General features: G+C 37.8%; 1 protein-coding gene across 4 annotated transcripts in view; it reads left to right on the forward strand.

Annotated features, from left to right (window-relative positions):
- Positions 1 to 25,359, forward strand: part of LOC118525539 (uncharacterized) — a 101,247-nt gene that overhangs the window by 75,046 nt on the left and 842 nt on the right. For all 4 annotated transcript variants that reach the window (XR_013450315.1, XR_013450316.1, XR_013450317.1 and 1 more), the window contains 2 exons: positions 23,688 to 23,827; positions 24,574 to 24,676. The gene's annotated coding sequence lies outside the window, so the exon portion shown is untranslated. The remainder of the gene's footprint in view (positions 1 to 23,687; positions 23,828 to 24,573; positions 24,677 to 25,359) is intronic.

The raw sequence follows: 25,359 nt of genomic DNA on the forward strand, positions 1-25,359 counted from the left end.
TATGTCATCCGAAAGCAGCAGAATACATATTCTTTCCTAGTTCACATGGGACATTCTCCAGAATAGATCACATACTGGGTCAAGTAAAAAAAAGATGTATAAGTACAAAAAGATTGAGATCATAACATGCATATTTTCAGACCACAATGCTATGAAACTTGAATTCAACCACAAGAAAAAATTTGGAAAGACACAAATAAATGGAGGTTAAAGAATATCCTACTAAAGAATGAATGGGTTAACCAGGAGATTAAAGAAGTAATAAAAAAAAAATAGGGGCACCTGGGTGGCTCAGTAGGTTAAGTGGCTGCCTTTGGTGCGGGCCATGATCCCAGACTCCTGGGATTGAGACCCGCATCAGGCTCCCTGCTTAGTGGGGACCCTGCTTCTCCCTCTCCCACTCCCCCTGCTTGTGTTCCCTCTCTCACTGTCTCTCTTTGTCAAATAAATAAAATCTTTAAAAAAAATACAGAGAAGCAAATGAAAATGAAAACATGAAGGTCCAAAGCCTTTGGAAAGCATCAAAGGCACTCATAAGAGGGAAGTATATAGCAATACAGGCCTACCTCAAGAATCAATAAAAATCTCAAATACACAACCTAACCTTACAACTAAGGGAACTAGGAAAGGAAGAGCAAATAAAACATAAAGGCAACAGAAGAAGGGAAACAATATAGATTAGAACAGAAATAAATGACATATAACAAACAGCAACAACCAAAAAACAGTAGAATAGATCAACAAAACTAAGATCTTGGTCTTTGAAAGAATTAATAAAATTGATAAACCCCTAGCCACTTATCAAAAAGAAAAGAGAAAGGAACCAAATAAATAAAATCATTAATGAAGGAGAGATCATAACTAACACCACAGAAAGAGAAACAATATAAGAGAATATTATGAAAAATTATATGCCAATAAACTAAGCAATCTGGAAGAAATGAATAGATTGTTAGAAACGTGCAAACTACCAAAACTGAAACAGGAAGAAATAGAAAATTTGAACAGACCCATAACCAGCAAAAAATTGAAACAATAATCAAAAATTTTCCAACAAACAAAAGTCCAGGAGCAGTCGGCTTCCCGGGGGCGGGGGGGCAGATGGTAGAATTAGACATTTAAAGATAAGTTAATACCTTTTCTTCTCAAACTGTTCCAAAAAATAAAATGGAAGGGAAACTTCCAAACTCATTCTATGGGGCCAGCATTACCTCCAAAACCTTACAAAGACCGCACTAAAAAGGAGAATTACAGACCAATATCCCTGATGAACATGGATTCAAAAATTCTCATTGAGATATGAGCAAATTAAAGCTAACAGTACATTAAAAGAATTATTCATCATGATCAAGTGAGATTTATTCCTGTGCTGCAGGGGTGGTTCAGTATTTGCAAATCAATCAACGTGATACACCACATGAATAAAAGAAAGAATAAGAAACTTATGATCCTCTCAATAGATGCAGAAAAAGCATTTGACAAAATATAGCATCCATTCTTTTTTAAATTTAATTTAATTTAATTATGTTATGTTAGTCACCATTTCAAGCTATATTACACAGCAGTGATCACCAAGACAGCATGATACTGGCACAAAAACAGACATATAGACTAATGGAACAGAATAGAGAGCCCAGATATGGACCTTCAACTCTATGGTCAAATAATCTTTGACAAAGCAGGAAAAAATATGCAATGGAAAAAAGACAGTCTCTTCAATAAATGGTGCTGGGAAAATTGGACAGCTATACACAGAAGAATGAAACTTGACTGTTCTCTAACACCATACACAAAGATAAACTTAAAATGGATGAAAGACCTCAACATGAGACAGGAATCCATCAAAATCCTAGAGGAGAACATAGACAGTAACCTTTTTGACATTGGCTACAGCAACTTCTTTCAAGATACATCTCCAAAGGCTAGTGAAACAAAAGCAAAAATGAACTTATAGCATCTATTTTTGATTAAAACCATTAACAAAGTAGGGATAGAGGTAACATACCTCAACATCATAAAGGTCATATATGAAAGAACCACAGCTAATATCCTCATGGGGGAAAACTGAGAGCTTTGCTTCTAAGGTCAGGTAGAAGAGAGAGATGTCCTATCTATTTAACATAGTACTGGAAGTCCTGGCCTCAACAAAAAGACAACAAAAAGAAATAAGGCATACTAATTAGTAAGGGAAAAGTCAAACTTTCACTATTCGCAGAGGACATGATACTCTATGTAGAAAACTTGAAAGACTCCATCAAAAAATTGTGAGAACTTATACAAAAATTCAGCTAAGTCACAGGATATAAAATCAATGCACAGAAATCAGTTGCATTTCTATACAGCAATAATGAAGCAACAGAAATAGAACTCAAGGAATCAATCCCATTTACAATTACACCAAAAACCGTAAGATACCTAGGAATAAACCTAACCAAAGAGGTACTCTGTAAACTATATAACTCATATGAAAGCAATTGAAGAGAACACAAAGAAATGGAAAAACATTCCATACTTATGGATTGGAAGAATAAATATTGTTAAAATGTCTATACTACCCAAAGCAATCTACACATTTAATGCAATCCCTATCAAAATACCACCAGCATTTTTCACAGAACAAGAACAAAAAATCCTAAAATTTGTATGGAACCACAGAAAGACCCTAAGGAGCCAAAGCAATCTTGAAAAAGAAAAACAAAGCTGGAGGCATCACAATTCCAGACTTGAAGTTATATTACAAAGCTGTAGTCATCAAGATAGTATGGTGCAGACACAAAAACAGACACATAGATCAATGGAACAGAATAGAAAACCCAGAAATGGATCCACACCTGTATGATCAACTAATCTTCAACAAAGCAGGAAAGGATATCCAATGGAAAAAACAGTCTATTGGATAAATGTTGTTGGGAAAACTGGACAGCAGCATGCAGAACAATGAAATTGGACCACTTTCTTACACCATAAACAAAAATAAATTTAAAATGGTTGAAAGACCTAAATGTGAGACAGGAAACCATCAAGATCCTTGAGGAGATCACACGCAGCAACCTCTTTGACCTCAGCTGTAGCAAATTCTTGATAGACATGCCTTGAGAGAAAAGTAAAAATGAACTATTGGGACTTCATCAAAATAAAAAGCTTCTGCACAGCAAATGGAACAATCAGCAAATGTAAAAAGCAGCTTGTGGAATGGGAGAAGATATTCACAAATGACATATCGGATAAAGAATTTATCAAACTCAACACCCATAAAACAAATAATCCAGTCAGGAAATGGGCCAAAGACATGAATAGATACTTTTCCAAAGAAGGTGTCAAGATGGCCAACAGATACATGAAAAGATGTTCAACATCACTCAGCATCAGGGGAATACAAATCAAAACCACTATGAGATATCACCTCATACCTGTCAGAATGGCTAAAATTAACAGCATAGGAAATAACAAATGTCGGCAAAGATACAGAGAAAAGGGAAGCCTCTTACACATCCATGGTAGGAATGCAAACTGGTGCAGTCCCTTTGAAAAACTGTCCAAAATGTTCAAAATGGAACTACCCTATGACCCTCCAATTGCACTGCTAAGTATTCACCCAAAGAATGCAAAAATACTAGTTTGGAGGACATGCCCCCGATGTTTATAGCAGCATTATAAACAATAGCAAAATCATGGGAAGAGCCCCAATGTCCATCAACTGATGAATGGATAAAGAAGTGGTGTATATACACAATGGAATATTACTCAGCCATCAAAAAAATGAAATCTTGCCATTTGCAACAACATGAATGGAGCTAGTGAAATGCTGAGCAAAATAAATCATAGAAAGACAAATACCATGTGATTTCACTCATATATGGAATTTAAAAAACAAAAGAGATGAACATAGGGGAAGGGAAAAAAAAAAAGGAAGCCAACCATAAGAGACTTTTTAAAATTTAAATTCAATTATCTGAAATATAGAATATCATTAGCTTCAGATGTAGTGTTCAATGATTCACCACTTGTGTATAACACCCAGCGCTCATCACATCACATGCCCACCTTAATGCCCATCACCCAATTACCCCATCCCCCCACCCATCTCCCCTCAAGCAATCCTCAGTTTGTTTCCTATAGTTAAGAGTCTCCCATGGTTTCTCTCCCACTCTGATGACTTCCCATTCAGTTTTCCCTCCCTTCCCATATAATCCTCTGTGCTGTTTCTTATATTCCACGTATGAGTGAAACCATATGATAATCATCTTTCTCAGACTGACGTACTTCACTCAGCATAATACCCCCAATTCCATCCACGTCAGTGTAAATGGTAACTACTCATTCTTTCTGATGACTAATATTGCATTGTATATATACACACCATATCTTCTTTATCCATTCATCTGTGGATGGACATCTCAGCTCTTTCCATAGTTTGGCTATTGTGGACATTGCTACTGTAAATATTGGGGTTCAGGTGCCCCTTTGGATCACTGCATTTATATCTTTGGGGTAAATACCTAGTAGTGCAGGGGGGCGGAGCAAGATGGCGGAGGAGTAGGAGACCTGGATTTCGTCTGGTCTCAGGAATTCAGCTGGATAGGGATCAAACCATTCTGAACACCTACAAACTCAACAGGAGATCGAAGAAAAGAATAGCAACAACTCTCTGAACAGAAAAGCGACCACTTTCTGGAAGGTAGGACGTGCGGAGAAGTGAATCCGAGGCGGTATTCGGGAGGATAGACGGCGGGGGAGGGGCCTCCCTCGGCCGCTTCTGGCAAGTGATAGAGCCGCGGAGCACAAAATCGGAACTTTTAGAAGTCTGCTCCACTGAGGGATGTCACTCTGGTGGCGAAGTGGGGGGTAGAACCCTCGTGGGGCAGTGTGGTCTCAGGACCCTCGGGGTCACAGAAAGACTGGGGGTGCCTGAGTGCAGCAGAGCTCCCAGGTATCGGAGCAGGGAAGCCTGCTGCAGAGACGGAGCCCAGGCGCGGACTCTCAGCTCGGGGTTGCTATAAACCGTGATCCACGGCACAGTCGGGCCACTGCTCCTCCAGCAGGGACCCAACAAGCGGCAGATCCGGGGAGACTCACCTTCTTCCCCCGGGAGAAGAGGTGCGGGAGCGCACCGCGGGGATCTGCTGGGTTTGGAGACTCCACCCGGGGTCGGGTGCAAGATAGAAAGGCGCGGTCACAGGCCGGGTGAGCGCGGAGTGTGGCCGGAGACCGGGGAGACGGGAGTGACTGACTGCTTTTCTCTGGGGGCTCGCTGAGGAGCGGGACCCCGAGTTCTCGGCTCCTCTGGGGCGGAGACTGGGAGGCCGCCATTTTCACTCTCTGCCTCCAAAGCAGTACGGGAAGCTTGCAGGGAACAAAACCTCCGGAGAGCAAACCCGAGCAGATTACTTAGCCCAGACCGTCAAGGGCGGGGCAATTCTGCCTCCGGCAAAGACATTTGGGAACCACAGCAACAGGCCCTCCCCCAGAAGATCAGTGAGAACAGCCAGCCAAGACCAGGTTTACCGATCGGTGAGAACGGCAGAACTCCAGCGCTAGGGGAATACTGCACATAGAATTCATGGCTTTTTTACCATGATTCTTTAGTCTTTCAAAGAAAATTATTTTTTTTAACTGTCTTTTTTTCTTTTTTCTTTTTTTCTTTTTTTTTGAATTTTTCTTTTTCCCTTTTTCAACCAACATCTTATCAATCCCTTTTTTTAAAAAAAAAAACATTTTTATTTTTCATTTTTAAAGTCATATTCTATCCCTTCATAGTAGTTACCCGTATTTTTGGCATATATATATATAAGTTGTTCTCTCTTTAAAATCTTGAGATAGTTTCTTCTAACAGATCAAAATATACTCTAAATCTCTAGTGTATGGTTTTTTTCTACTCCCCTGCCTGATCACATGCTCTCCCTTTTTTCTTTCTTTCTTTTTTTTTTTAATCCTCTTCTTTCTTTTTTCAAACAACTTATCAAATCCTTTTTTAAAATTTTTTATAATTTCCATCTTTACAGTCATATTCCATCCCTTCATTATATCAACCATTATTTTTGTACATATATAAGTTTTTCTTTCTTTAAAATTTTGGGAGGGGCTTTCTTTTAACAGACCAAAATACACCCAAAATCTAGTGTGTGGCACTGATCTATAAACCACCCTGATCATATTTGATCACATTCTGTTTTTGTTTTGTTTTGTTTTGTTCTGCCTTTGTTTGTTTTTATCTTTATCTTTATCTTTTTCTTTTTTCTTTTTTTCTTTCTTTTTCTTTTTTCTCTCTTTCCCTTTCTTTTCCCACTGCTTCAGGTCTTTTCTGATCTGTTTAGAGTATATTTTCTGGGGACGTTGTTACCCTGCTAGCATTTTGTTCTCTCATTAATCTATTCTCCTCTGCACAAAATGACAAGACGGAAAAAATCACCTCAACAAAAAGAACAAGAGGTAGTACCGACTGCCAGGGACCTACTCAATACGGACATTAGTACGATGTCAGATCTAGAGTTCAGAATCATCACTTTAAAGATACTAGCTGGGCTTGAAAAAAGCATGGAAGTTATTAGAGAAACCCTTTCTGGAGAAGTAAAAGAACTAAAATCTAACCAACTTGAAATCAAAAAGGCTATTAATGAGGTGCAATCAAATATGGGGGCGCTAACTGCTAGGATAAATGAGGCAGAAGAAAGAATCAGTGAGATAGAAGACCAAATGATGGAAAATAAAGAAGCTGAGAAAAAGAGAGATAAACAACTACTGGATCACGAGGGCAGAATTCGAGAGATAAACGATACCATAAGACGAAACAACATTAGAATAATTGGGATCCCAGAAGAAGAAGAAAGAGAGAGAGGGGAAGAAGGTATAATGGAGCAAATTATAGCAGAGAACTTCCCTAATTTGGGGAAGGAAACAGGCATCAAAATCCAGGAAGCACGGAGAACCCCTCTCAAAATCAATAAAAATAGGTCAACACCCCGACATCTAATAGTAAAACTTACGAGTCTCAGAGACAAAGAGAAAATCTTGAAAGCAGCCCGGGAGAAGAGATATGTAACCTACAATGGTAGAAACATTAGATTGGCAACAGACTTATCCACAGAGACCTGGCAGGCCAGAAAGGACTGGCAGGACATATTCAGAGCACTAAATGAGAAAAATATGCAGCCAAGAATACTATATCCAGTTAGGCTGTCATTGAAAATGGAAGGAGAGATAAAAAGCTTCCAGGACAAACAAAAACTAAAGGAATTTGCAAACACGAAACCAGCCCTACAAGAAATCTTGAAAGGGGTCCTCTAAGCAAAGAGAGAGCCTAAAAGCAACATAGACCAGAAAGGAACACAAACAATATACAGTAACAGTCACTTTACAGGCAATACAATGGCACTAAATTCGTATCTTTCAATAGTTACCCTGAATGTAAATGGGCTAAATGCCCCAATCAAAAGACACAGGCTATCAGATTGGATTAAAAAACAAGACCCATTGATATGCTGTCTGCAAGAGACTCATTTTAGACCCAAAGACACTCCCAGATTGAAAGTGAGGGGGTGGAAAACCATTTACCATGCTAATGGACACCAAAAGAAAGCTGGGGTGGCAATCCTTATATCAGACAAATTAGATTTTAAACCAAAGACTGTAATAAGAGATGAGGAAGGACACTATATCATACTTAAAGGGTCTATCCAACAAGAAGATCTAACAATTGTAAATATCAATGCCCCTAACATGGGAGCAGCCAATTATATAAGGCAATTAATAACAAAAGCAAAGAAACACATTGACAACAATACAATAATAGTGGGGGACTTTAACACCCCCCTCACTGAAATGGACAGATCGTCTAAGCAAAAGATCAACAAGGAAATAAAGACTTTAAATGACACACTGGACCAAATGGACTTCACAGACATATTCAGAACATTCCATCCCAAAGCAACGGAATACACATTCTTCTCTAGTGCCCATGGAACATTCTCCAGAATAGATCACATCCTAGGTCATAAATCAGGTCTCAACCAGTACCAGAAGATTGGGATCATCCCCTGCCTATTTTCAGACCACAATGCTTTGAAACTAGAACTCAATCACAAGAGGAAAGTTGGAAAGAACTCAAATACATGGAGGCTAAAGAGCATCCTACTGAAGAATGAATGGGTCAACCAGGAAATTAAAGAAGAATTAAAAAAATTCATGGAAACCAATGAAAATGAAAACACAACTATTCAAAATCTAAGGGATACAGCAAAGGCAGTCCTAAGAGGAAAGTATATAGCAATACAAGCCTTTCTCAAGAAACAAGAAAGGTCTCAAGTACACAACCTAACCCTACACCTAAAGGAGCTGGAGAAAGAACAGCAAATAAAGCCTAAACCCAGCAGGAGAAGAGAAATAATAAAGATCAGAGCAGAAATCAATGAAATAGAAAACCAAAACAACAGTAGAACAGATCAACGAAACTAGGAGCTAGTTCTTTGAAAGAATTAACAAGATTGATAAGCCCCTGGCCAGACTTATCAAAAAGAAAAGAGAAAAGACCCAAATCAACAAAACCGTGAATGAAAGAGGAGAGATCACAACCAACACCAAAGAAATACAAACAATTATAAGAACATATTATGAGCAACTCTATGCCAGCAAATTAGATAACCTGGAAGTAATGGATGCATTCCTAGAGATGTATCAACTACCAAAACTGAACCATGAAGAAATAGAAAACCTGAACAGACCTATAACCACTAAGGAAATAGAAGCAGTCATCAAAAATCTCCCAAAACACAAAAGCCCAGGGCCAGATGGCTTCCCAGGGGAATTCTACCAAACATTTAAAGAAGAATTAATACCTATCCTTCTGAAACTGTTCCAAAAAATAGAAATGGAAGGAAAACTTCCAAACTCGTTTTATGAGGCCAGCATTACCTTGATCCCAAAACCAGACAAAGACCCCATCAAAAAGGAGAATTACAGACCAATATCCCTGATGAACATGGATGCAAAAATTCTCACCAAAATACTAGCCAATAGGATCCAACAGTACATTAAAAGGATTATTCACCACGACCAAGTCGGATTTATCCCTGGGCTGCAAGGTGGGTTCAACATCCACAAATCAATCAACGTGATACAATACATTAACAAAAGAAAGAACAAGAATCATATGATCCTCTCAATGGATGCAGAAAAAGCATTTGACAAAGTACAGCATCCTTTCTTGATCAAAACTCTTCAGAGTATAGGCATAGAGGGTACATACCTCAATATCATAAAAGCCATCTATGAAAAACCTACAGCGAATATCATTCTCTATGGGGAAAAACTGAGAGCTTTCCCCCTAAGGTCAGGAACGCGGCAGGGATGTCCACTATCACCACTGCTATTCAACATAGTATTGGAAGTCCTAGCCACAGCAATCAGACAACAAAAAGAAATCAAAGGCATCCAAATCGGCAAAGAAGAAGTCAAACTCTCACTCTTTGCAGATGATATGATACTTTATGTGGAAAACCCCAAAGACTCCACCCCAAAACTGCTAGAACTCATACAGGAATTCAGTCAAGTGGCAGGATATAAAATCAATGCACAACTCGGAATTACTCGGCCACCGGCCCCGTCTCTTATTAAAATCAATGCACAGAAGTCACTGGCATTCCTATACACCAACAACAAGTCAGAAGAAAGAGAAATTAAGGAGTCGATCCCATTTACAATTGCACCCAAAACCATAAGATACCTAGGAATAAATCTAACCAAAGAGGCAAAGAATCTGTACTCAGAAAACTATAAAATACTCATGAAAGAAATTGAGGAAGACACAAAGAAATGGAAAAACGTTCCATGCTCATGGATTGGAAGAACAAATATTGTGAAGATGTCAATGCTACCTAGAGCAATCTACACATTCAATGCAATCCCCATCAAAATACCATCCACTTTCTTCAAAGAAATGGAACAAATAATCCTAAAATTTGTATGGAACCAGAAAAGACCCCGCATAGCCAGAGGAATGTTGAAAAAGAAAAGCAAAGCTGGCGGCATCACAATTCCGGACTTCCAGCTCTACTACAAAGCTGTCATCATCAAGACAGTATGGTACTGGCACAAAAACAGACACATAGATCAATGGAACAGAATAGAGAGCCCACAAATGGACCCTCAACTCTATGGTCAACTCATCTTTGACAAAGCAGGAAAGAATGTCTAATGGAAAAAAGACAGTCTCTTCAACAAATGGTGTTGGGAAAATTGGACAGCCACATGCAGAAGAATGAAATTGGACCATTTCCTTACACCACACACAAAAATAGACTCCAAATGGTTGAAAGACCTCAATGTGAGACATGAGTCCATCCAAATCCTAAAGGAGAACACAGGCAGCAACCTCTTCGACCTCAGCCGCAGCAACTTCTTCCTAGAAACCTCGCCAAAGGCAAGGGAAGCAAGGGCAAAAATGAACTATTGGGACTTCCTCAAGATAAAAAGCTTTTGCAAAGCAAAGGAAACATTCAACAAAACCAAAAGACAACTGACAGAATGGGAGAAGATATTTGCAAATGACATATCAGATAAAGGGCTAGTCTCCAAAATCTATAAAGAACTCATCAAACTCAACACCATAAGAACAAAGAATCCAATCAAGAAATGGGCAGAAGACATGAACAGACATTTTTCCAAAGAAGACATCCAAACGGCCAACAGACACGTGAAAAAGTGTTCAATATCGCTCGGCATCAGGGAATCCAAATCAAAACCTCAATGAGATACTACCTCACACCAGTCAGAATGGCTAAAATTAACAAGTCAGGAAATGACAGATGTTGGCGGGGATGTGGAGAAAGGGGAACCCTCCTATACTGTTGGTGGGAATGCAAGGTGGTGCAGCCACTCTGAAAAACAGTATGGAGGTTCCTCAAAAAGTTGAAAATAGAGCTACCATATGATCCAGCAATTGCACTCCTGGGTATTTACCCCAAAGATACAAAAGTAGGGACCCGAAAGGGTACGTGCACCCCGATGTTTATAGCAGCAATGTCCACAATAGCCAAACTGTGGAAAGAGCCAAGATGTCCATCAACAGATGAATGGATAAAGAAGGAGTGGTATATATATACAATGGAATATTATGCAGCCATCAAAAGGAATGAGATCTTGCCATTTGCAACGACGTGGATGGAACTGGAGGGTATTATGCTGAGCGAAATAAGTCAAACAGAGAAAGACATGTATCATATGACCTCACTGATATGAGGAATTCTTAATCTCAGGAAACAAACAGGGTTGCTGGGGTGGGGGGTGGGGTGGGAGGGATGGGGTGACTGGGTGATGGACACTGGGGAGGGTATGTGTTCTGGTAAGCACTGTGAATTGTGCAAGACTGTTGAATCTCAGATCTGTACCTCTGAAACAAATAATGCAATATATGTTAAGAAAGAAAAAAAGAAGAAGAATGTAGCAGGAGGGGAAGAATGAAGGGGGGGAAATCGGAGGGGGAGAAGAACCATGAGAGACGATGGACTCTGAAAAACAAACTGAGGGTTCTAGAGGGGAGGGGGGGTGGGAGGATGGGTTAGCCTGGTGATGGGTATTGAGGAGGGCACGTTCTGCATGGAGCACTGGGTGTTATGCACAAACAATGAATCATGGAACACTATATCTAAAACTAATGATGTAATGTATGGGGATTAACATAACAATAAAAAAATTAAAAAAAAATACCTAGTAGTGCAATTGCTGGGTCATAGGGTAGATCTATTTTTAGCTTCTTGAGGACCCTCCATACTGTTTTCCAGAATGGCTGTACCAGTTTGCATTCCAACAAACAGTGTAAGAGGGCTCCCCTATCCCTGCATCCTCGCCATTATTTGTTGTTCCCTGTCTTGTTAATTTTAACCATTAGGACTGGTGTGAGGTGGTATCTCATTGTGGTTTTGATTTGTATTTCCCTGATGCCAAGCGATGTGGAGCTTTTTTTCCTGTGTGTTTTGGCCACTGAGGAAGACACAAAGAAATGGAAAAACATTCCATGCTCATGGATTGGAAGAATAAATATTGGTAAAATGTCTATGCTACCCAGAGCAATCTACACATTCAATGCAATCCCTATCAAAACACCATCAACATTTTTCACAGACCTGGACAAATAATCTTGAAATTTGTATGGAACCAGAAAAGACCCCAAATAGCCAGGGGAATGTTGAAAAAGAAAATCAATGCTGGTGGCATCAGAATGCCGAACTTCAAGGTATATCACAAAGCTATAATCATCAAGACAGTATAATACTGACAACAACAACAAAAAAGTCACATAGATCAATGGAACAGAAGAGAAAACCCAGAAATGGACCCTCAATTCTATGGCCAACTAATCTTCAACAAATCAGGAAAGAATATTCAATGGAAAAAGGACAGTCTCTTCAATAAATGGTGCTGGGAATATTGGACAGCCACATGTAGAAGAATGAAACTCAACCATTTTCTTATACTGTAAACAAAGATAAGCTCAAAGTGGTTAAAAGACCTAAATGTGAGACAGGAATCCATCAAAATCCTAGAGGAGAACCCAGCCAGGAACCTCTTTTACCACAGCTGCTGCAACTTGTTGCTAGACACATCTCCAAAGGCAAGGGAAACTGAAGTGAAAATGAACTATTGGGACTTCATCAAGATAAAAACTTCTGCACAGCAAAGGAAGCAGTCAACAAAACTAAAAGGCAGCCTATGGAGTGGGAAAAGATATTTGCAAATTACATATCCGATAAAGGGCTAGTATCTAAGATCTATAAAGAACTTATAATGTTCAACACCCAAAAAACAAATAATCCAGTCAAGAAATGGGCAGAAGACATGAACAGACATTTCTTGATGGTATTTTGTTAGGGGTCACATGAATGTGTAGATTGCTCTGTGTAACAGAGACATTTTAACATATTTATTCTTCCAATTGATGAGCATGGAATGTTTTTTCATTTCTTTGTGTCATCCTCAATTTCTTTCATAAGTGTTCTGTAGTTTTTAGAGTACAGATGCTTTACCTCTTTGGTTAGATTTATTCCTAGGTATCCTATGGTTTTTGGTGCAATTGTAAATGGGATCAACTCCTTAATTTCTCTTCCTTCTGTCACATTGTCAGAGTATAGAAATGCCACTGATTTCTATGCAGTGATTTTATTTATTTTATTTTTTTTTTTAAGATTTTATTTATTTATTTGAGAGAGAGAATGAGAGAGAGAGAGCATGAGAAAGGGGAGGGTCAGAGGGAGAAGCAGACTCCCTGCCGAGCAGGGAGCCCGATGTGGGACTCGATCCTGGGACTCCAGGATCATGACCTGAGCTGAAGGCAGTCGCTTAACCAACTGAGCCACCCAGGCGCCCTATGCAGTGATTTTATATCCTGACACGTTGCTGAATTCCTGTATGAGTTCTAGCAATTTTGGGGTGGAGTCTTTTGGGTTTTCCACATAAAGTATCATGTCATCTGGAAAGAGTGAGAGTTTGACTTCTTCTTTGCCAATTTGAATGGCTTTTATTTCTTTTTGTTATGTGTGTGTCCTGAGGCTAGGACTTCTAGTACTATGTTGAACAACAGTGGTGAGAGTGGACATCCCTATCGTGTTCCTCACCTTAGGGGAAAAGCTCTCAATTTTTCCCCATTGAGAATGATATTCACTGAGGGCTTTTCATAGATGGCTTTTATGATATTGAAGTATGTTCCCTCTATCCCTACACTGTGCAGGGTTTTAATCAAGAAAGAATGCTGTATTTTGTCAAATGCTTTTCTGCATCAATTGAGAGAATCATATAGTTCTTGTCCTTTCTTTTATTGTGATGTATCAAGTTGATTGATTTGTGAATGTTAAACCAGTCTTACAGCCCAGAAATAAACCCCACTTGGTTGTGGTGAATAATCCTTTTAATGTCCTTTTGGATCCTATTAGCTAGTATCTTGGTAAGGATTTTTGGTATCCACGTTCATCAGGGATATTGGTCTATAATTCTCCTTTTTGGTGGGGTCTTTGTCTGGTTTGGGGATCAAGGTAATGCTGGTCTCATAGAACGAGATTGGAAGTTTTCCTTCCATTTCTATTTTTTGAAACAGCTTCAGAAAAATAGGTATTAATTCTTTAAATGTTTGGTAGAAGTCCCATTGGCAGCCATCCAGCCCTGGACTCTTGTTTTTTGGGAGATTTTTTGTTACTGCTTCAATTTCCTTGCTGGTTATGGGTCTGTTCAGGTTTTCTATTTCTTTCTATTTCAGTTTTGGTAGTTTATATGTTTCCAGGAATGCGTCCATTTCTTCCAGATTGCCTAATCTGTTTGCATATAGTTGCTCATATTATGTTCTTAAAATTATTTGTATTTCCTTGGTGTTGGTTGTGATCTCTCCTCTTTCATTCATGATTTTATGAATTTGGATCCTTTCTCTTTCTTTTTGATAAGTCTGGCTAGGGGTTTATCGATCTCATTAATTCTTTCAAAGTACAAGCTTCTAGTTTCATTGATCTGTTCTACTGTTCTTTTGGTTTCTATTTCATTGATTTCTGCTCTGATATTTATTATTTCTCTTCTCCTGCTTGATTTAGGTTTTATTTGCTGTTCTTTCTCCAGCTCCTTTAGGTATATTTTTAGGTGGTGTATTTGAGACTTTTCTTGTTTCTTGGGAAAGGCTTATATTGCTATGTACTTCCCTCTTAGGACTGCCTGTGCTGCATCTGAAATGTTTTGAACATTTATGTTTTCATTTTCATTTGTTTCCATGATTTTTTAAATTCTTTTTAAGTTTTCTTTTTGGCCCATTCATTCTTTAGTAGGATGTTCTTTAATCTCCTAGTATTTGAGTTTCTTCTAAAGTTCCTCTTGTGATTGAGTTCAAGTTTTAAAGCATTGTGGTCTGAAAGTATGCAGGAAATAATCCATCTTTTGGTACTGGTTGAGAACTGATTTGTGACCCAGTATGTGATCTATTCTGGACAATGTTCCATGTGCACTTGAGAAGAATGTGTATTCTGTTGCTTTAGGATAGAATGTTCTATATGTATCTGTGAAGTCCATCTGGTCCAGTGTTTCATTCAAAGCCCTTGTTTCATTATTGATCTTCTGCTTAGACAATCTGTCCATTGCTCTGAGTGGGGTATTAAAGTCCCCTAGTATTTTTGTATTATTATCAATGTGTTTCTTTAACTTTGTTATTAATTGGATTATATAATTGGCTGCTTCCATGTTAGGAGCATAAATATTTATGTTAGATGTTCTTGTTGTATAGACCCTTTTTAGGTTGATATAGTGTCCCTCTCCATCCCTTACCACAGTCTTCGGTTTAAAATCTAATTTGTCTGATAGGAGGATTGCTACCCCAGCTTTCTTTCCATTAGCGTGATGAATGGTTCTTTGGGTCTAAAATGAGTTTCTTGTAGACAGCATATGGATGGGCCTTGCATTTTTATCCAATCTGATACCCCGTGTCTTTTGATTGGACAATTTAGCCCATTTACATTCAGAGTCACTGTTGAAATATATGAATTTAGTGACATTGTATTACATGTAAAGTCACTGTTTCTGTATTTTGTCTGTGTTCCTTTCTGGTGTATGTTGCTTTTTGTCTCTCTTTCATTTACAGGTTCCCCTTTAATATTTCTGCAGGGCTGGTTTAGTGATCACAAATTCTTTTAGATTTCATTTGTCTTGGAGCTCTTTATCTCTCCTTCCATTCTGAATGATAGCCTTGCTGGATAATGTATTCTTGGCTGCATGTTTTTCTCATTTCATACTCTGAATATATCATGCCAGCCCTTTCTGTCCTGCCAGGTCTCTGTGGACGAGTCTGCTGCCAGTCTAATGTTCCCACCCTTGTAGGTTAAGGAACTCTTGTCTTGAGCTGCTTTTGGGATTTTCTCTTTATCTCTGAAATTTGAAAGCTTCACTATTATATGTCTCAGTGATCTATATTTATTGATTCTGAGGGGGGTTCTTTGTACCTCCTGGACTTAAATGTCTGTTTCCTTCCCTAGATTAGGGAAGTTCTCAGCTATGACTTGCTCAAATATACCTTCTAGTCCCTCTCTCTCTCTATCTCTCTCTCTTTCCTCTTCCCCTGGGACCCCAATTATTCTAATATTGTTTCACTTTATGGTGTTGCTGGTTTCTTGAAGCCTCCCTTCATAATCCAGTAGTTGTTTATCTCTTTTTCTCTGCTTCCTTACTTTCCATCATTTTTTCTTCTATATCATTGACTCTCTGTTCTGCCTCATTTACCCTAGCATTAGAGCATCCATTTTAGACTGCATCTCAGTTAAAGCATTTTTTTTTTTGCCTGATTAGAATTTAGTTCTTTTATTTTTGCACTAAGGGATTCTATAGTGTCTTTTATGCTTTTTACAACCCTATCTTTATAATCATTATTCTGAATTCTAGGTCTTATATCTTACTTATAACCATATAGATTAAATCTATGGCAGAGAGTATTACCTCTGGTTCTTTCTTTTATTGGAATTTCTCCTTCTAGACATTTTGTCCAGAGAAGACTAGATGAATGAGAGAACAAAATAAAAAATATCAACCATGATCCCAGCAAAATATACACTAGACAAATCCGAAGAGACCAGAAATCAAAAAAGAAAAGAAAAAGGGAAAAAGAAAGAATATAATCTAATAGGTGGATAAAAACCCTTGGTCCTGGATGTATTTTAGTCTGTGTGTTAGAAGACACTAGATCCCAAAATTGTAATTAAACACACACACACACACACACACACACACACACACACATATGTATACACACACACATACATATGTATACACAGAAACACACAAATGAAATTGTATACAGTGAAAGGAAGCCAAAATGAAGAATATATCTATGAAATGTAAATGTAAAAATAAAAGTTAAAAAAATACTTAAAAATAGAGTTGATAAGTTAAGAAACTAACTGAAAATTTAAAAAAAAAAGAAAATTTTAAACTGAAAGACTAAGGAATCATGAGAAAAAACCTCAAATTCTATGTACTGTTCCCCCAGCATAGGAGTTTTCAGTTCTCTGTGATACATAAACTTGGTATTAGACTGATGTTCCTGCTGGTTTTCTGTGGGAGGGGCCTGTTGCACTGATCCCCAGGTGTCTTTCCTGGGTGGAGTTGCACCACCCCTTGTCAGGGGACTGGGCTCAGGTAACCTGCATTAGGTTGCTCTATGTGGCTTTTGTTCCCTGAAGGCTTTCCTTCCCACTTGAGAGGATGAAGAAAAAATAAAATAAAATAAAAATGGTGGTGCCCCAGTTTCCAGCCCTGGAACTGAAAGATCATGGCTCCCACTCTTCAGCACCCTCTGGCAAAAGCAGTCAGTCACTTTTGTGTGCCCCAAAGTCTACAGAGTCCTGCAGTGCACACCTGCACTTATCTTCCCAGGGGAATGAGGAAGGTCTCACTGGTGTCCTGCCACTTGCTGGGCTCCTGCTCAGATAGCAGCCACCCAATTGTGCCACAGTTTGTGGTCTGTGACAACACTGATCTGAGAGCCCACTCCTGGGCTCAGTGATCATAGCTGGCTTCCCCACTCCAATGCTTGGGAACTCTGCTGCACTCAGATACCCCTGTTCTTTCTGTGACTCCAGGGACCTGAGTCAATACTGTCCCACCTGGGATTCTGCCCCTCTTCATCTCCTGAGCACCTTTCTGGTATGGACATCCCTCACAGGAGCAGACTTCTAAAAGTTCCAATTTTGCACACCGCTGCTATATCTTTTCCTGGTAGCTGGCTTACATAGGCTCCCTCCCCATGGCAGTTTATCTTCCAGTATATCCCCTCCAATTCACTTCTCCACATCTCCTACCTTGCAACTAGTGGTTGCTTTTCTATTTGTAGAATTACAGAAATTCTTTTCTTAGATCTCAGGTTGAATTCACAGGTGAATGATTTGATAGATATGTAGCTGAATTCAAGGGACCAGATAAAACAGGGTCCCCTACTCCTCCGCCATATTCCCTGCACCTCAAGAGACTCTTTATCATACAGAAGAAGCTGAGGGTTGATGGAAGGGAGGTGGCTGGGGGATGGGCAAAGTGGATAATGGGTATTAAGGAAGGCATTTTTTGTATTTAGAACTGGGTGTTATATCTAAGTGATGAATCACTAAATTCTATTCCTGAAACCAATATTGAACTATATGTTAACCAACTAGAATTTAAATATCTGTAAATGAAAACAAAACAAAACAAAAAAAAGTGAAGGCTAAGCCATTTGCATGCATTAGAGGAATTGAATTGCACTGTGATCTATACATATCCAATCTGGGGGTGAAACTGTCTATTTTAGTGCATAGCCGGCAGCCTAAATACACTTGTAGTAAAGTGACCTGGGGAATTATCACATGAGTACTGAAAATTTGAGAAATGGTTCTGCCTACACATGAACCATTTACACATTTGTCTGTGCTGCTAGAATCTTCTCAGTGATGATTGGTCTCTTGGGAGCTATTAGATGGTCAAAAATCCAAAGAGATTATGGATTTACTTTTCTCTTGTAAGCGAAACAAATATATGAGAATTAAACAGTAGGTATGCATTTTGTCCCAAGAATACTGAAATTTTTTCATGGAATTAAAATGCTCCAAATGACAGTAAGAGTCTACCTATGCTAGTCAGCCATTGATTGTGTTTGCTGTTCTCTCTGACTTCAAAATGTGATCTTAGTGTCCAATGGTCACAAAATCCTTAGCGTTTTGGGGTGCCTGGGTGGCTCAGTTGGTTAGGCGACTGCCTTTGGCTTGGGTCATGATCCCAGAGTCCCGAGATCAAGTCCCGTATCAGGCTCCCTGCTTGGCGGGGAGTCTGCTCCTCCCTCTGACCCTACCACCCCCTCTTGTGCTCTCTCTCTCACTCTCTCTCTCTCAAATAAATAAAATAAAATCTTTAAAAAAAAATCCTTAGTGTTTAGTGTCTATCACATATTTCAGGCTGTCAGTCACTTATAAACATGCTTGGGTCAATGATGACATCAATAATTTTTTGTTTGAAAACATGGAAAACATGACTGACAGAAACACTTCTCTGAAATTGAGTTCAAGACATATAAAGGCCATATAACAAAGTTAGTGTTACCCTGAAATAGACTGTGGTAATTTAAGATCTATTTTGTAAACCATAGGATAAATAGTAATAACACAAAATTATCAAAAGAAGGGCCCCTGGGTGGCTCAGTCAGTTGATCATCTGACTTTTAATTTTAGCTCGGCTCTTGATCTCAGGGTCATAAGTTCAGGCCCCGCATTGGGCTCCATGCTGGGCATGGAGCCTACTTAAATATAAATATATACATAATTCAAAATATATATTTCTAATATACAAATAAATATATATAATTTCAAAATAATCACTAAAGGATTTAAATAGTATAATAGCAAAATACTCATTTAATACAAAAGAAAGCAGCTATTAATGAACAGAGGGACCAAAATGATGTAAGACATATAGAAAACAGAAAAAGGGCAGACATAAATCCAATCATATGACTATTAAGTTTAAAAGACAGAAATTGGGAGGTTCCATTAAAAATTAAACAGCTATACATTATTTATGAAAGAGATAATTTAGAGCAAAATACATAAATGGTTTGAAAGGAAATGGTGGATAAAGCTATATTATGCAAAGAATACCCAGAAGAGAACTGGAGTGGCTATTCTGATTTCAGAGAAAACAGGCTTTAAGTTAAAATATTATTAGAAATGAAAACGGAGGGGTGCCTGGGTGGCTCAGTAGTTAAGCGTCTGCCTTCGGCTCAGGTCATGTTCCCAGGGTCCTGGGATCAAGTCCCGTGTCGGGCTCCCTGCTCAGTAGAGAGTCTGCTTCTCCCTCTCCCTCTTACCCCTGCTTGTGTTCCCGCTCTTGCTGTCTGTCTCTCTCTGTCAAATAAATAAATAAAATCTTAAAAAAAAAAAGAAATGAAAACGGATATTATATAATGATAGATGGCTCAATCTGTTATTTATATAGTATATAAATATAATAATCACCTAGCCATGGTGCCTCAAATAACGTAAAGCAAAAACAGACATGGTTGAAGGGATAAGTAGGCAATTCAGTGAAAATAACTGGACTCTTTTGTACCTTTTTCTTAATGATTGATAAACCAATTAGACAGAAAATGAGTGTGGCTATAGCATACTTAAGCAATCTTTCTCAGTAAACTTGATCTGATATATATAGAACGCAGCAGAAAGCAAATTATTTTCAAACACATCTGGAGCATTCTCCAGCATCAGTTGTGTGTTAAGTCATAAAACTGGACACAATGAATTTAAAAAGATTAAAATCATAGAGTAAGGTCTATGATCATAGGGAATTATATTAGAGATCAAAACAAATAAATCTGGGAAATCACCAAATATTTGGAAATTAATATACTTAGAAGAGAACCCATGGGTCAAAGAAAAATCAAAGAAACTAGAAAACATTTAGAACTGAATGGGATGCATATAAAGACATGCTTAGAGGGAGATCTATAGTTATTATTTTTAGATTTTATTTATTTATTTATTTATTTGAGAGAGAGGGAGCACGAGCGGGGAGAGGGGAAGAGGGAGATGGACAGAGGGAATCTCAAACAGACTCCACACTGAGCACAAAGCCCGATGCAGGACTTGATCTCACAACCCTAAGATCATGACCTGAGCCAAAATCAAGAGCCCAATGCTTAACCGACTGAACCACCCAGGTGCCCCAAGAGTTCTAGTTTTAAATGACTATGAGAAAATAGTAAATATATCAAATAAATATGATCATCTGACTCTTAATTTCAGCTCGGCTCTTGATCTCAGGGTCATAAGTTCAAGCCCCACGTTGGGCTCCATGCTGGGCATGGAGCCTACTTAAATATAAATATATACATAATTCAAAATATATACTAAACTCCTACCTTAAGAAATAAGAAAAAAGACTCAACTAGAAAATCAAGTACGAGGAAGTAAATAATAAAGATTTGAGCAAAATCAATGAAATAAAAATAAAACCCAAAATAACTATAAGGAAAACCCATGAGACCAAAAGTTAGATTTCTGCAAAGGTTAATGGAACTGACAAGCCTTTAGTTAGACTGAACAAGAAACGAAGATATAAATCACTAAAGTTAGGAATGAAGGAGGGGCATCACTATTGATTCTGTAGATTCCATCAGAAATATTATTTGTCTCGTGTTTTCTTGAGGGAAATGGATATGGAGGAATCCAAGGTTTTAGTTGCACTTAAGACTCAGCAATGTGCCACTGATATTTAGAGTCCAATCAATATCAGTGCTTATCTCTGTGAGGCTTCCAGAAGGTCCCTTGACACTACAGTCGCACCCATTCAAATTTATCTATGTTTCTAGCCAATGTTTGTTTTAACTAGTCAATAATTTAATCTATTTTAGAAGACCCTTTGTAATCTCAACATTAGATAAATACATTAATGATATGGTGAGTCCTCCATGTTTTCCATTCCTGTGGATTCTAGGATTTTTGGCATTTCCGTGTTTAGACCAAAGCATAAAGGCATAGTTCTTTTCAGGCATGAAGATGATATTGGGCCAAAGTAAGGTATGTGACAGAGAACATCCCTGCACCCTCAGTAGTGTGTCCTGTTGAGTATGAGCATTAGAAGAGAATAAGAAACTACTCTAAACACATTTCATGACAAGCTGGAAGACTGTATGTACTCCCTACCTGTTTAGTTATTTTTCTCAAATTACTGTACACCATGATTCTCAACATAGTTGATGTCATACTTCTGAGGTGAAAGTTAGTTCTTGGGAGCAAAAGAAATCTTATATGTTACAGTGGATCATGGCCCTCCAAACAGCCACCATACATAAGCAGATATACAGCATATCTGTGGTATTAAAATTTGAGGGTGTGAAAACTAGGGGGAAATGCCTAAAAAAGATATCCACGCAGCTGCTGCTGCTGCTGCTGCTGATGATGATGATGATAATAGGTTGAGAAACACTATCATACAAGTCTAAAGAAAATCTATTTCTGCCATCTAACTCTAAGAGTCAGATGTGATGGAAGCTAGAGCAGTTGCTACAGTTTGTCAAGATTTCCTCAGTAGTAGCAGGTTTTGCAGAGACAGTGATTTTAGAATATTGTGTTTCTTTTCCCATTTAGACTCACTTAAATCCTTCTCTTCCAGAATACATTATCCTAACTTAGATCTTAAATATTTTCTGAAGAACTGTGTCTGTGTGGTTCTTTTGAAGGGAAAGGCTGCTTGTCTTTCACTGGGACTTTCAGAAAACCCAAAGGTCCACATCTACATATTTGCCAACAGCAATCTTCAGAACCAAATTTACTCTGAGAACAGAGAATTATGTAAGCACAATGATATACCATTCCTTTGGCTCCTGAGATTTATAAACTTTTGTTCAGCAGGAGCCAAAGTTCTATTGGAAACAAATTTACTAGAACTACTCTCATATATGCCGATGCATTATGAAATATGTGGATCTTATAAAAATAATATCTTTAAAATATCTGTTGTTGAAATCTTAGCTAAGATTATTTTGGGGAAAATATATTTGAAAATAGAATTAAAAGATACTACATTATGATAAATGTTTCTAAATTTGTCAGCAGGCAGGAAGTGAAATAAAAAAGACAATGGTATTGTATCAGTGTGTTTATATTCAAAAGACAAGTATACTTTTTAACAATTATGGTTTTTGCTTAGTTTTTCTTTAATATAAAGGTTAATATTTTACACCTTTACATAAATCTAGTATTTCAAGATATTTTAATGATTGACATGATAAAAGAAGAAAGCCTAAATATATTTGATTAACTTTGTGATATGATGTTCTGCAGATGACTTCAGAAAGACATTTTTAGGACATTGCTTTAAGATACACACAGTTCTTTTTCACTGAGTAATCAGTGAATTTGAGATCAGTAAATAACATGTAAACCATTGTTCTGTGCAGTTTTGAGGATACTCTGAATATAGTAATCAAATGTGTTCTTCATTTTATCACATCTACACTTTATTGCTATACTATATTGTTATACTGGTGACTTATGCTTTCTTCAAAATCATAGATAAAAATATTGTATTTATGAATTATTTTAAATGAAGAATGGTTAAGACTCTTGTAATTATTACACAAGAATGTACCCTTTCACTAGATTATTGCTTTGGGGCAAATATTAGACTGTTATTATAAAAGAGTAATTTAGTTTAATCCAATCTTTCCAAATATTTAGATACTATTGATGTGTATATTTTCTTCTGAAGATGATCTTGTAAAAATTGATAAATATAAGCTAGAAACAATTTTCTTTTGCAAATGGAATTGTTGGGAGCCTCCCTTGGACTTCACCAGATAGTAATAGAGAAACCGTATTTTTATTGATCTATATATAATAGTAAAAGTGTTTTATAACATGTAGTCTTAATAGAATAAGAATATTTTACTTTGCTAAAATAATTATTAGCCAGCCACTTTTTGGGTATATTGGATCTCAGGGGAAGGGAGAGCAATGCACATTTGAAGGTGTGCACATGACACACAAGGACTTAGCAATATCCACCCTTTGTAATCTGTATAGCACGATATGCACAATTTGTGAATATTTTATTGTTAAATTTGATTACATGCACAACTGTGTATATAGGTACATTTATATTTATATCTGCATATTTTTTCTTAAAATGTTATTTTTCCTCTTTTTTTTCCCTGCCAGGTAATGATGGATCCTAGAAAGAAGGAGAAACTCTCTATGCCTTTGTCTTTCTTGAATGCCATCTCCAGAGAGTGAAATGACAAATTAATTTTAAGTCGGTGGTTCTCCATTGCTACTTGTGGTCTTCTGGACCCTTGCAGGTATGAATATATTATCATGGAACTGCATGTTTACTGGGAAAAAAAAGCCCACGATGGATAGCAATTGATAGATCTTGCTCTTCTTAAGATTGATGACATTTGGTTGTAACTAAATATCATTAAAAACCCATCCAAGATCCAGATAATAGTGGGCACAGTAATTGGGAGTTGTATCTGTGGGTCATAACAGGCCTTACTAAATGAGGGACTTTCTCAACAACCACTCCTAAAACTGAACCAACTTCTATAAGACCATTTACTAAATTGCTTCTCAGGTCTTTATTTCTATGTTTGATTAATCAAATGCGCTTTTAATTTCTTATGACCTGACATTTTTATTTTATTTTTGTGATATAAGTAGCTATGGATTGCCGGGCATAGAATAGGTTCTCAATGAACTTTTATTGAGTATAGATATATAAGTAGATTATTTTAAGTGATTTTGTAAATAACCTGGCCAACTAAGCAGAAAATGATAAATGATGGGGGGGAAAAAGGCATAATTTTCAGTGGGATTCAAGCAATCGAGTCAGTCTTGGAAATGCACAGGAGAGAAGGACTCTGATACAATGTGCTAATGTTGAAATGTATAGAGTTATGGTACAGCTAGCTGTAGTTTCAGAGCTGTGTGAGTAAGAAGCAGCTTCCAAATGAAATCAATATGAAAGAGTACCTAAGAATAACTTCCCAGCATCCAGCTGATTAACCTTTTTCACTAGAAGTGGCATTTCTCATTTTCCCCCCAGAAGATTACTTCTTGGGAACTCTTGGGAATGAATGATACCAGTAAATCTCTGAAACAAGACTCTTCAGACAAGAAGGCTATGGTCCAAGGGCCATGCTTTGAAGGTAAGGTTTTGTCAGAATAGTCCTTGATTTCTAGGGGCAACCATGTCTGGGTAGGAAAATAGATGTTAGTTTTCTGAAGGTTGATGACTTTTGGCTACATTCTAATTGACCTCAAGGGCCAGAATGCATAGTGAGTTAAGAGATACAGCTTCTCAGGGCACCTGGGTGGTCGGTTAAGTACCCAACTCTTGGTTTCAGCTCAGGTTGTGATCTCAGGGCCTTGAGACCAAGCCCTGCGTCAGGCTCCATGCTCAGTGCAGAGTTTGCTTAATACTCTCTCTTCCTCTCCCTCTGCCCCTCCCCTTTCTCTCTCTCTTTCTCAAATAAATAAATAAATAAACAAACAAACAAATAAATCTTTAAAAAAAGAGATACAGCTTTTTTTTATATACCTTCATAGATTTTCTGTATTTCAGTTAGAATATTTGTGGTGAATATGAAAGATTTCCTTAATGTTTCTTATCCAATATCCTACTTGGCTGAATACGTTGTGTTAACAGAAAGTTGTTGTATACATGAGATTCAGTGGTTCTCAGTAACTATTAGACTGGAGTGAAGAAAAATAGTTTTGTCTGAAATAACTGATCAAATGAATGAGTGACCTAGAACTTAAAGGAGCCAATACAGAGGGAAAGAGACAAATAAAATTCTGAGATAGTTGGAGGTGTCTATCACTTTTTAGC

Source organism: Halichoerus grypus, chromosome 8 (genome assembly GCF_964656455.1).
Source record: "Halichoerus grypus chromosome 8, mHalGry1.hap1.1, whole genome shotgun sequence".
In the NCBI taxonomy this organism is placed as follows: domain Eukaryota; kingdom Metazoa; phylum Chordata; class Mammalia; order Carnivora; family Phocidae; genus Halichoerus; species Halichoerus grypus.